We start from the raw sequence: 9,021 nt of genomic DNA on the forward strand, positions 1-9,021 counted from the left end.
AGGTGGCCTGGGGGCGGGGGGGTGCAGCCCTGCCTTAGCAGCGCCCGGGGAGCCGGGACCTCCCGACCCGGTAGCTCTGGCTCCTGCGCTGGCTCGTGGTCTCTTTGTTTCTTGACAGCTTTCCTCTCCGCGTTATTAATTAGGCCGTCCCGTTTCGTTGGTTGTGTGTTGATTGCACTATATGGTTAAAAAATTAAGATAACAACCCCCCGCCTCCGTTACACCAGTATGAAGGTTATTTTTTTAGAGCCGGCTGCGGTGTTGCGGTAGCGTATGTGTCCTTGTTCTTGCAGATGGTATTTGCAAAAGCTGCTTGCCCCTCCAGGTTTGAAAGCAGAAAGCTTTGCTGCAATTTCGGCGAGATGATTATGATGTAGGCTTGCGGATTTTGGCTCTTGTCCTGGAAAATAGTCTGCGCAGGTGAGTCTGATACGTATACGCTTCCAGGGAGACTCTGTGCAGACCAGGAGAGGACCTCTTGTGGAATCGGAATCTGTGTGTAAGATCAGAAGTACGGTAGTCTGGCTTTATTGTCGGTTTGCTTTATCTTCTTGTAAAACTGCTTTTCGGAAGATAAAATGTTGCAAGCAGAATACACTAAAAAAAAAAACCCACGTGACCGGTGCCCCAGTACGTTTTGTTGTATAGGGAAATTGTTGAAACAGCGTGAGCCACAGCTGCATTCTTATATTGACAAGGGAATGTAATCACTGGCTGCTGTGAATGCTTATGTTGCCATTGACTTTAGGGGAGGAGATGGTTAAGCTCTAGAAGTATGGGAAACAGAAAGTCTGAAGAGGTTTCAAGCGACTGTCAGTTTGAAATGCCATCCATTTTATGAAAAAAAAAAAAAGTAAACTTGTTCTGTATTGCCTTTGAGTCCTCTTCTTTTTCTGAAATTTTTTCAATCTGTCTTGACTTGGCTTTAAAACAATATTTTCTGTTGTTTCATAAGACTTGATTTGGGGTTGTTGGCGGATGTTTGCTGGTATTGTGAGGTTCACTATTTCAAGGTGTTGAGAAGAGGACTGAAGAACCAAATACAGTGAGTGGTTTCTTTGGTCCTAATTAGCAGGGATGTTGCTTATCATTACCCAAAGCTAATACTGAATTTCCTAAAGCTGGCTTTTTAAAGAGCTATGGAAAAAAAGTGCTTTTCTGGATTTAGTAGTGTTATTAGGCAGGAGAAATAAGTTAAATCAGCAACTTTTGCCAACATGTGGGCTCCAGTAGGCAATATCCTATACTTATTCTGGGTTGGCTCGTTCTGAACTTATTTTCCAGTTGCCAAAAACAACATTGGAAAGCCTTACAAATAATTCTTATCTTCAAGTTATAGACCAAGGCTCTGCTGCCTCAAATTGAGGGTGGGGGGGAGAAAAAAAAAATAATCTTATCAGAAACAAATTGGTGTCAGAAGAGAGGAGAAAATCATGACCCTGATTTCATGAAGTACATGGAATACTGCTTTTCTTTTTAATGAAATAATATTTATATAATACTAACTCTTAATTAGAAGTCATCAGTCTTCTGTAGAGCTTACAGTTGACTCATTCAGATCCTTAAAGGATTGAAGTTTTCTGCTTGTTTGTTTCCAGGGATACTGGAGGAACTCTGTAGGAGAATTGGGTTTGAAAACAGCAGAGCCTTACCATCCTCACAAACGGTGTTATTCAGTATGTGGTGGTCACGCAGACAGCAATGCCGTGGCTGGAATTTTACAACTCTGTTTCCTGTTCTGGAAGCAACATTTGAAAACAGCTATTGATAGCAAACACGCTGGCATCTTCAATGCCAAATACACTGAGACCCATATCTTACCAATACCGTGACACTACGATTTTGTAGGAAGGTCTGCCAGTGCTCTTTCATAGTGTGAATGAGAGTTATGACTCAGTTGTAGGTGGAGAAGACCTGTCATAGAATGTATGCTTTGTCCAGGTTGTGAACTGGATCGTAAATTTGACTTCTTCCCCTACCTTAAAACATTCTTCTTTGCCCAGGTGATGTTATCGGTGTCAGAACATGAATGCAAACAGGGTAGTGGTAGTGACTGACTGATTGGCTGTACTGGCCGTGTCGTAAGCGGCGCCGAAGGCATGATGCTAGAATCCTGAAAGGTTACAGTAGTGCTGTTGCTGATGCTGCATCGGTTGCTGAGTGGTGTAGGGAGGCCGCTTTTGTTTCTTTAGAAGAGTAAAAGTTGTCCTGTGCTGAGGACATTCTACTAACAGAAGATTACAAGTCTGTGCGTAAACCCTTAAGTATCCAAGTCTCATTTAAAGTTCACAGTAAAAGGATGCTCTTGCTGGTATATTGTTTTCCCCTGAGATGTGAGCTTCCAACCTTGGGACTAGTGTGAGAAAAAATAACACGTTCAAGGTGTACCCCATGACTTGTGTTGTGATGAGAACAAATCCAGACACTCTGGTTAAACCTTAACTGATGAACTTTATTTTGGAGTTGTGATTCCATGTGTGGAGTTAATACGACTGTAATATTAACCACTTGGATGAGATCAGTAGAAAACCTAGTGATGCCTTGAAGGAATTCATACAATATTGCTCAACTCTCTAACCTGTCACATAAGCAAAGAAAAGCAAAGGTACAGGTTGAGTAAACCTTGTCTTCTGAAGTACTTGACTCATGTTAAAAGACTTGATAATAATGCTGAGCTTTGCGCCTTGGCACTGCATGCAATCTGTGTTATATAAAGTCGGATTAGAAAAGAGAAGAATAACTGAGATTAAGTATTAAACTGATAAAAGCAAGGAAATCCTGAGAGTACCCACTGTGTATAGGCACCCTTCCACTCCCCTCCCTTCGAGCGTGTGGATCAAAGCAAGCCTTTGTGTGAGCTGAATCGGGGAGCTGTGTCAAGTTATGCCTGGGCTGGTCCCAGCGCGCAGCCAGCTTTACCACTTGTGCTGTGAGTCACAGTTGTCCTGTCTGTCCTGCAGTCCTCTGGCTTTTCGGTGCAGATGGGACCGCGTTACGTTACATCGTCCTTCTCTGCAATACTGGGTGATATCCCAATAATCTTTTCTCTAAATTAGAGCAGTATCTTTTATTTGGTCTTGGGCAAAAATGAATTAATATTGGGAGAGTTAGTGTAGGTGGGACTGAAGTGTGTTTCTTTTGTTTCCCTTATGTGTGATCTGTAAATACAGGAAGGCCATCGGTGTATGAAATCTCATGGCTACCCCCTATCTGTTTTGTATGGAATACAGGCAGTGGTGATCAACTGCATCTCTTCTTAAGCTGTTCTTTTTCTGACTTTTTTTTAGGTGTTGTGATGCTTTTCAATCCATTTAATTTTGTTTTTATCATGTTTCATCATTTCTAAACTTGGGTGGCTTGCTGCTCTGATTACATGTGGAGATGTAACCAAACGCCTTTCAAATAGTCCCTCTGGCTTCACGTTTATACATCTCACACAAGATGATGTAAAATATCTGGCTTTGTGGAGGACCTTTCTACCCCAGTCCCTTTTGATTTACTTGAAATCTTTCAATTTGTCCCTCTACACAGCTGGTATACAGTAGAGCTACTTTTCATGTCTTGTCACATAGAACAGAACTTCTTTAGCTGAATCCTCCTTTATAAACTGCAGTTGAAAACAGCATTACCTCTAGGATTGTTTGTCTCTTTTGCACTGTTATCTGGTGGTGTAATGCTTAGTCTGGGAAAGCCATTTGTGATAGACTTCTTACGAAAGACATGCAAAGTACAGGTAAGTTGCTTAGAATTGGAAACAACAGGAAAGTTTGTTTTGCTAGTCATTGTGATGAGCAGGAGACAGTAGTTGAGGATGTTTTGCTTTGGAAAAAGAAAAAAAACCTCACCCAACAAGTGAAGTAGAAAGGTATGTGCAGTCTGTTCAGATTAGTTTAGGTGAAAGTGTTATTAGGATTACACTACAGGTAACTGCTAACAAAAACTGTAAGATTTCTCTTCCATTTTATTTTTAGCCTTACTGTCACATAAAATTTTTGGCAATGACAGGTTGGCACTGGCTTGGAAAAACATTTTAGTTTGCTGATAATGATCATTGTCTAGTGAAGATGTGAGAAGTTCTTCAAGAGATGCATCTTGGGTTTTACAATGAACAACACTACAAGAAGAAAACAACGTTGTCATACCCCAAGATCAGTTGTTTTTTTAGCAGTCTTGTTGGAGTGTCATTGTACATGTGATAGTACATAAGCTATCCTACAGCTCTGTCTCTTACCCAGGTGTAATAGGTTGGAAATTAAACCTGAACTGAAATGAAGTGGCAGTTCCTGTGATTCTGACTGGTTGTTAATGGTTACTTTAACGTCTCTGGTTTAGGATAATCTGTTTAAAGATAATAGAAAGGACTGTGATTCATCTAAGATTATGTTTCTAATAGAATATTTTGTAGAGTGATAATTAAAGGAGAGGAATAGTCCTTTGTGGAACAAACTGTTCAGACAACTAAATTATGGTCTTCCTGATAAATGCTATGGCATTTGTGAAGCTTTTTTGCATGCGACTTCTTTAAAGTCTTACTTAGGCTGCTGGTTGCTTCATATGTATGAGACTTGTCAAGAAAACTCTAAAAATCATTATCATCCTCTTCAGTATTCTTCAGCCAACAAACACTAATTAACTCTTTGAAATAAAGTCCATCTCCAGTGTTACACTGGATTATATTGCATCTCATGTTAATGATTGAATTTGCAATTGAAGCCTGGCTAAATCACTTGGACTCTTTTTGTTGCCCAGGAGCCTGCAAGAGGGAAGTGGGTCTGTAACCGAACTGTTCAAATGGTGCTGGTGTGCAGGTTTTGCTTTTGCTGAGGTTTTCCAATGAACATCAGAGCTTCATTGAGAAAAGCCTTTTGACTGTTGAAACTTCAGTCATATGTCACTTCATTTCACAGATGTGCGAGTTGAAATGTAAGGCAATATAAAAATATCTCTCACCAGAGCCTTTAGTCTAGACTGCAGTGATTGGGGAAAGAGCGAACACATCATTGAAGTATAAATGATAAATGTGGTCTTGTTAAAGTTACGTATTTGTCTTTGCTTCATGAGCTTTAGTAGCTGTTTACACGAAGAGAGTTGGTATTCTGCTTGAGTGTAATGAGCCACTTGTAAAACCAGTCTGTGGATTGGAATTTGATATTACATGTCCTTAACATGAATGAATAACATTAATGGTTGGATTTGATGATCTTAAAGGTCTTTTCCAACCTAAACAATTCTATGATTCTATGAATAGGAGGCAGAGTTGTTTAAATGGTGGAGTACATATTGATTATGCATTTGCATGTACACTGTAATGTCATATTGCTCCTTTTTAACATCACAATTACTGTTTAATCACAATTTCCAAGGGGTGGGTGTGAACCTGCTATCTTAGGATAGATTTAGGACATTGCTGATCTTTCTTGATACGAGTTTTTGAAAATTATGTCAGAAAAAAGGCACATTTTGAAACATATTGCTCAGTATTACTGAATTAAAAGTCAGTCCCCAGTTGCAGGCAATGTAAATGTTAGATTCCCTCCTAGCAAAAAGAGCTGAAGTTCCAGCTCATGTCCAAGTTGCGTATTTGCCAAAGAAGGGCAGCTTCTAGCGCTCAGTGCTTTCCAGGTCAAGGCACGGAGCAGTGTAACGCCGTGTAATGGACGTTTCATTTGTAGCTGAGCCCAGGAGGGCGGTGTGTGTTGGTAGCTGTGGCGGGCGAGTTGCTGAGGGCTTTAGTTGGCAGTTGGGAGGCCTGGAGTAATGGGAAAGTGTGACTTGAGGTGTAAGTGTGAATCTTCAAAATAGCTGTAAATGCATGTAGTTTCCTCTTGGAAATTCACATAGCTGCGTTTTAATTTACTATTAGGTGATTCAGAAAAAAAATTAAATTTTTTTCTTTGGCAGCTATAATTCCATGAGGATAATGCTTTTAATTTTTTTAAAAAAGTCTATCTTCCAGACCCCCCAATTCTAGATTTAGCTGTTTGGATTTTTTTTAGTAGCCTTTTTTTTTGTGTATGCGTTAGGTTTTTTTTAAAGTTTTGAAAGGTTGCACGACTAAGCTGATAGTATTTCTACCTTCAGATATAATACACAGTCCATGAACAAACCTCTTGATGATTGGAGAGCTATTAGAAAGGTAGGGTAATGAAAATAGAGGAAACAGTTTCTGGTATCTGTTTAGACCAGCTGCAATTTCAGGTGCTTCAGTGCTTTGCTGTCTGGAGAATTGCAGGTCAACAAACAGGGCAATCATCATGAAAGCGTTACGTTTCTAACTGATTTAATGGGGGTGTAGAATTTTCTGTTCATCTGGCACCTGGGTTAGAGAGAAAACCCACAACTTTCTAAGTATGTAGACAAGCTGTATGTCAGCTTTACTAAATTCAGCTTTGCCAGAACTGGAATGATTCATAAGTGTCTGCATCTGGCACCTCCGGGATCAAAGTGAAGCTATTCTTTCCTCATTTGCTTCTGCAACATTGGGATCTGCTGGCAAAAAAAAAAAAAAAAAATCTCTGAACCCATAGATCAATGGAGCATTTTTTGATTGGAGAGGAGGACACGGAGGAGCAGAGATGTTTGTAAAATAAGTTGGAATCTGGTACAGAGAATAGTAACGCAGCACCTGGGATAGACAGCTGGTTATTTGAGGTATGTAGTACTGCCCGAGTCTTCTGGCCTAGTACTAGGGAACATAAGCAGTGATTTGCTTTGTCTGGGCAGTTTGAGGATGTTATGAGTAAACCCCTTTTCTAGCTCTCTTCATAAGAAGCTGACCAAAGGACATGCATCATCCCTTCTCCCAGTAACTGACAAGGCAAGCTGCAGACTAAACCTGAATTGCATAGGAAAGCAGAGAAATGAAGTTTAATTTACTTTAGTTTACTGTGAGTTCAGAAACCAGGACCAATATGGAAAGTTAGCGAGCGTTGCAGAGCATTGGAAGAGACTACTGCTTAAGGGTGTTTGCTTAGATTTTTATGATGAATTTCCAGTGGAGCTCATCTTGAGAAAGTGCCATCTTGAAAAGCAAAATAAAGAGTAACAGCAGCAATTTTGTGAGTTATCGATCCAGTGCAGCTTGAGAAAGAACCAGGAAATATGGATCTCAAATCACAATGTGAAGAGAATTGCTCTGAAGCAATTTCCAGGGGCTTGTTTTCTAGGTAGGCTTTTTCCTGTAAAGATGTGGACTTTGTTCAGAGGGAGGCAGTGTTTCCGTAGCGAGTTTACAGCACATTCTACAGTGGCAACACAACTGTATGAGTGCTGAGGTGGCATCCCTGTAAGAGTGGTGGGGGCCTGTGGGAACTCAGGCTGCTTGTGGTGGTGTCACCAGATTCTTCTGTCACTGAGCTTCTTGCCTGGCCTGGTCATGGTACTTAGGCTGTTGGGGTCATCTGCCCATGAGCCATGGAGCGCTTCATCACTCCTTCCCTCGTCCCCCACCTACTCTCGGAAATGCATCGTATCTGTATTGCAGCTTTCTGAGACTTACTTAAAGGAAATTTGAGTACTCTGCTGTGACAGATATGAAATGGAAGGGGAAAGAGGATGGCTTTGTAAATTTACGTTGTACTTCTATTTAAAAATGAGCTTGTTTCCTATCCTGTAAAACCTGCCTAGATGTTTTTCACATAGCTGGAGGTGAAGAGCATACGTGGTCTTAGCTGATGGTGTGAGAAACTGTGTTTTCACTGTGTTGTGGATTGCATGTATACTTCTTTGGAGAGTAGATGATTCCCTCTTCATCAGGGACTCTGCTACAAGGTCTCTCTTAGGAGCACAGCTATGAGTGAAAAACATCTACCCAAAGATGATGCAAACCCCTTTCTTGTTGAAAGGAACTGACATAATTGCCTGCTACTGGCCATTACAATGTGTAATGCATGGTTGAGTATGCCTGGTGTTCAGTGAACTGCATTTACTGTATTAACTTCTTGTTATTACTCCCCTTTCAGAAGGTTTTGTGCCTCAGAGTCATCTATCTCAATGCTCTTCACTTCCTTTCAAAATCCACCCTGGTTTGAACAAGTTTTTGTATATACACAGACTCTTGAAGCATTAGTCCCTCCTTCCCTTTTTTGCCCTCTGCAGTATGTTTAAGCTTTGTAGCTTAAATGTATTTTTTCTCTTAGAGCAGTGATTTTCATTTCTTGGGAACTTGACCACCAGTCTGTTTGCTTACAGAACCACCCCAGGCACACACTTCTGTCATTCTTTAATCTGTTTATTGTAAAACAGCCCCGCTGTGGTTGTTACTAGGTGACAAGGCACATACTTTCTTTTTTTCCCTTGTTAGTGAATTCTTCTAGGCAGCCACACCTCAGAAAATGCTTCCTATACATGTCATTTAGTGTGTTGCTTTAGATGTCATCTCATGTGTATTTTGAAGTTGGCTGAAACAAAGTCATTTCCTCCTTCTCGACTATTTATAACGTCAGTGTTGATAGCTTGGGTCAAGCTATCTATTTTATGAAATTAAATGCTAGCATTAATAGTGTGTCTGCTTAGGAAAGCCCTTTGTAGTCAGGGATTTAAAAGAATCACGTTTGTGCTCCATAAGAAGATTGAAAAGACAGGCAGTTTGAAATGGCATAATATTGAATTAAAATGTACCAGATTCTCGGTGCATACCTGTAATAACAGAATAGCAGGCTATAGCTGGGAAAGGTTGTGTTCCTAATTAGATCTGTGCAGACAGGAGGAAGCATACAAGAATTGCTTTCATTGTGAATTCCTTCCAGTGTCTGGGAATTAGCAGTACTGGAATAGGGGGGTAAGATTTTCAGCTGATGTAGTGGATAACCTGATGGACAGCCAAGGCATGAGGGTGTCGCAGCTTCCTTAAAAAGTAAGAGTGTATGTACTTTTCAGCAGGGGAAGGAGGAGGAGTGGCTGTTAGAGAAACTGCTTTTCTCCATGCCAGTGAATGGACTCTGAAGTGAGAATTTACTGTTAAAGCATGTATGGGAAGGAACAACTTTGATGCTCCTTCCACCCCCCACCCCCTCCATCCTT

At 40.7% G+C, this 9,021-nt stretch overlaps 1 protein-coding gene across 1 annotated transcript in view; it reads left to right on the plus strand.

Moving 5' to 3' along the window:
* The first annotated feature begins 219 nt into the window (after nucleotides 1-219).
* CCDC186 (coiled-coil domain containing 186) overlaps nucleotides 220-9,021 on the plus strand; it is a 36,365-nt gene continuing 27,563 nt past the window's right edge. The window contains exon 1 of the mRNA XM_009635890.2: nucleotides 220-420. The gene's annotated coding sequence lies outside the window, so the exon portion shown is untranslated. The remainder of the gene's footprint in view (nucleotides 421-9,021) is intronic.

Source organism: Egretta garzetta, unplaced genomic scaffold (genome assembly GCF_000687185.1).
Source record: "Egretta garzetta isolate BGI_Z169 unplaced genomic scaffold, ASM68718v1 scaffold273, whole genome shotgun sequence".
NCBI lineage: Eukaryota > Metazoa > Chordata > Aves > Pelecaniformes > Ardeidae > Egretta > Egretta garzetta.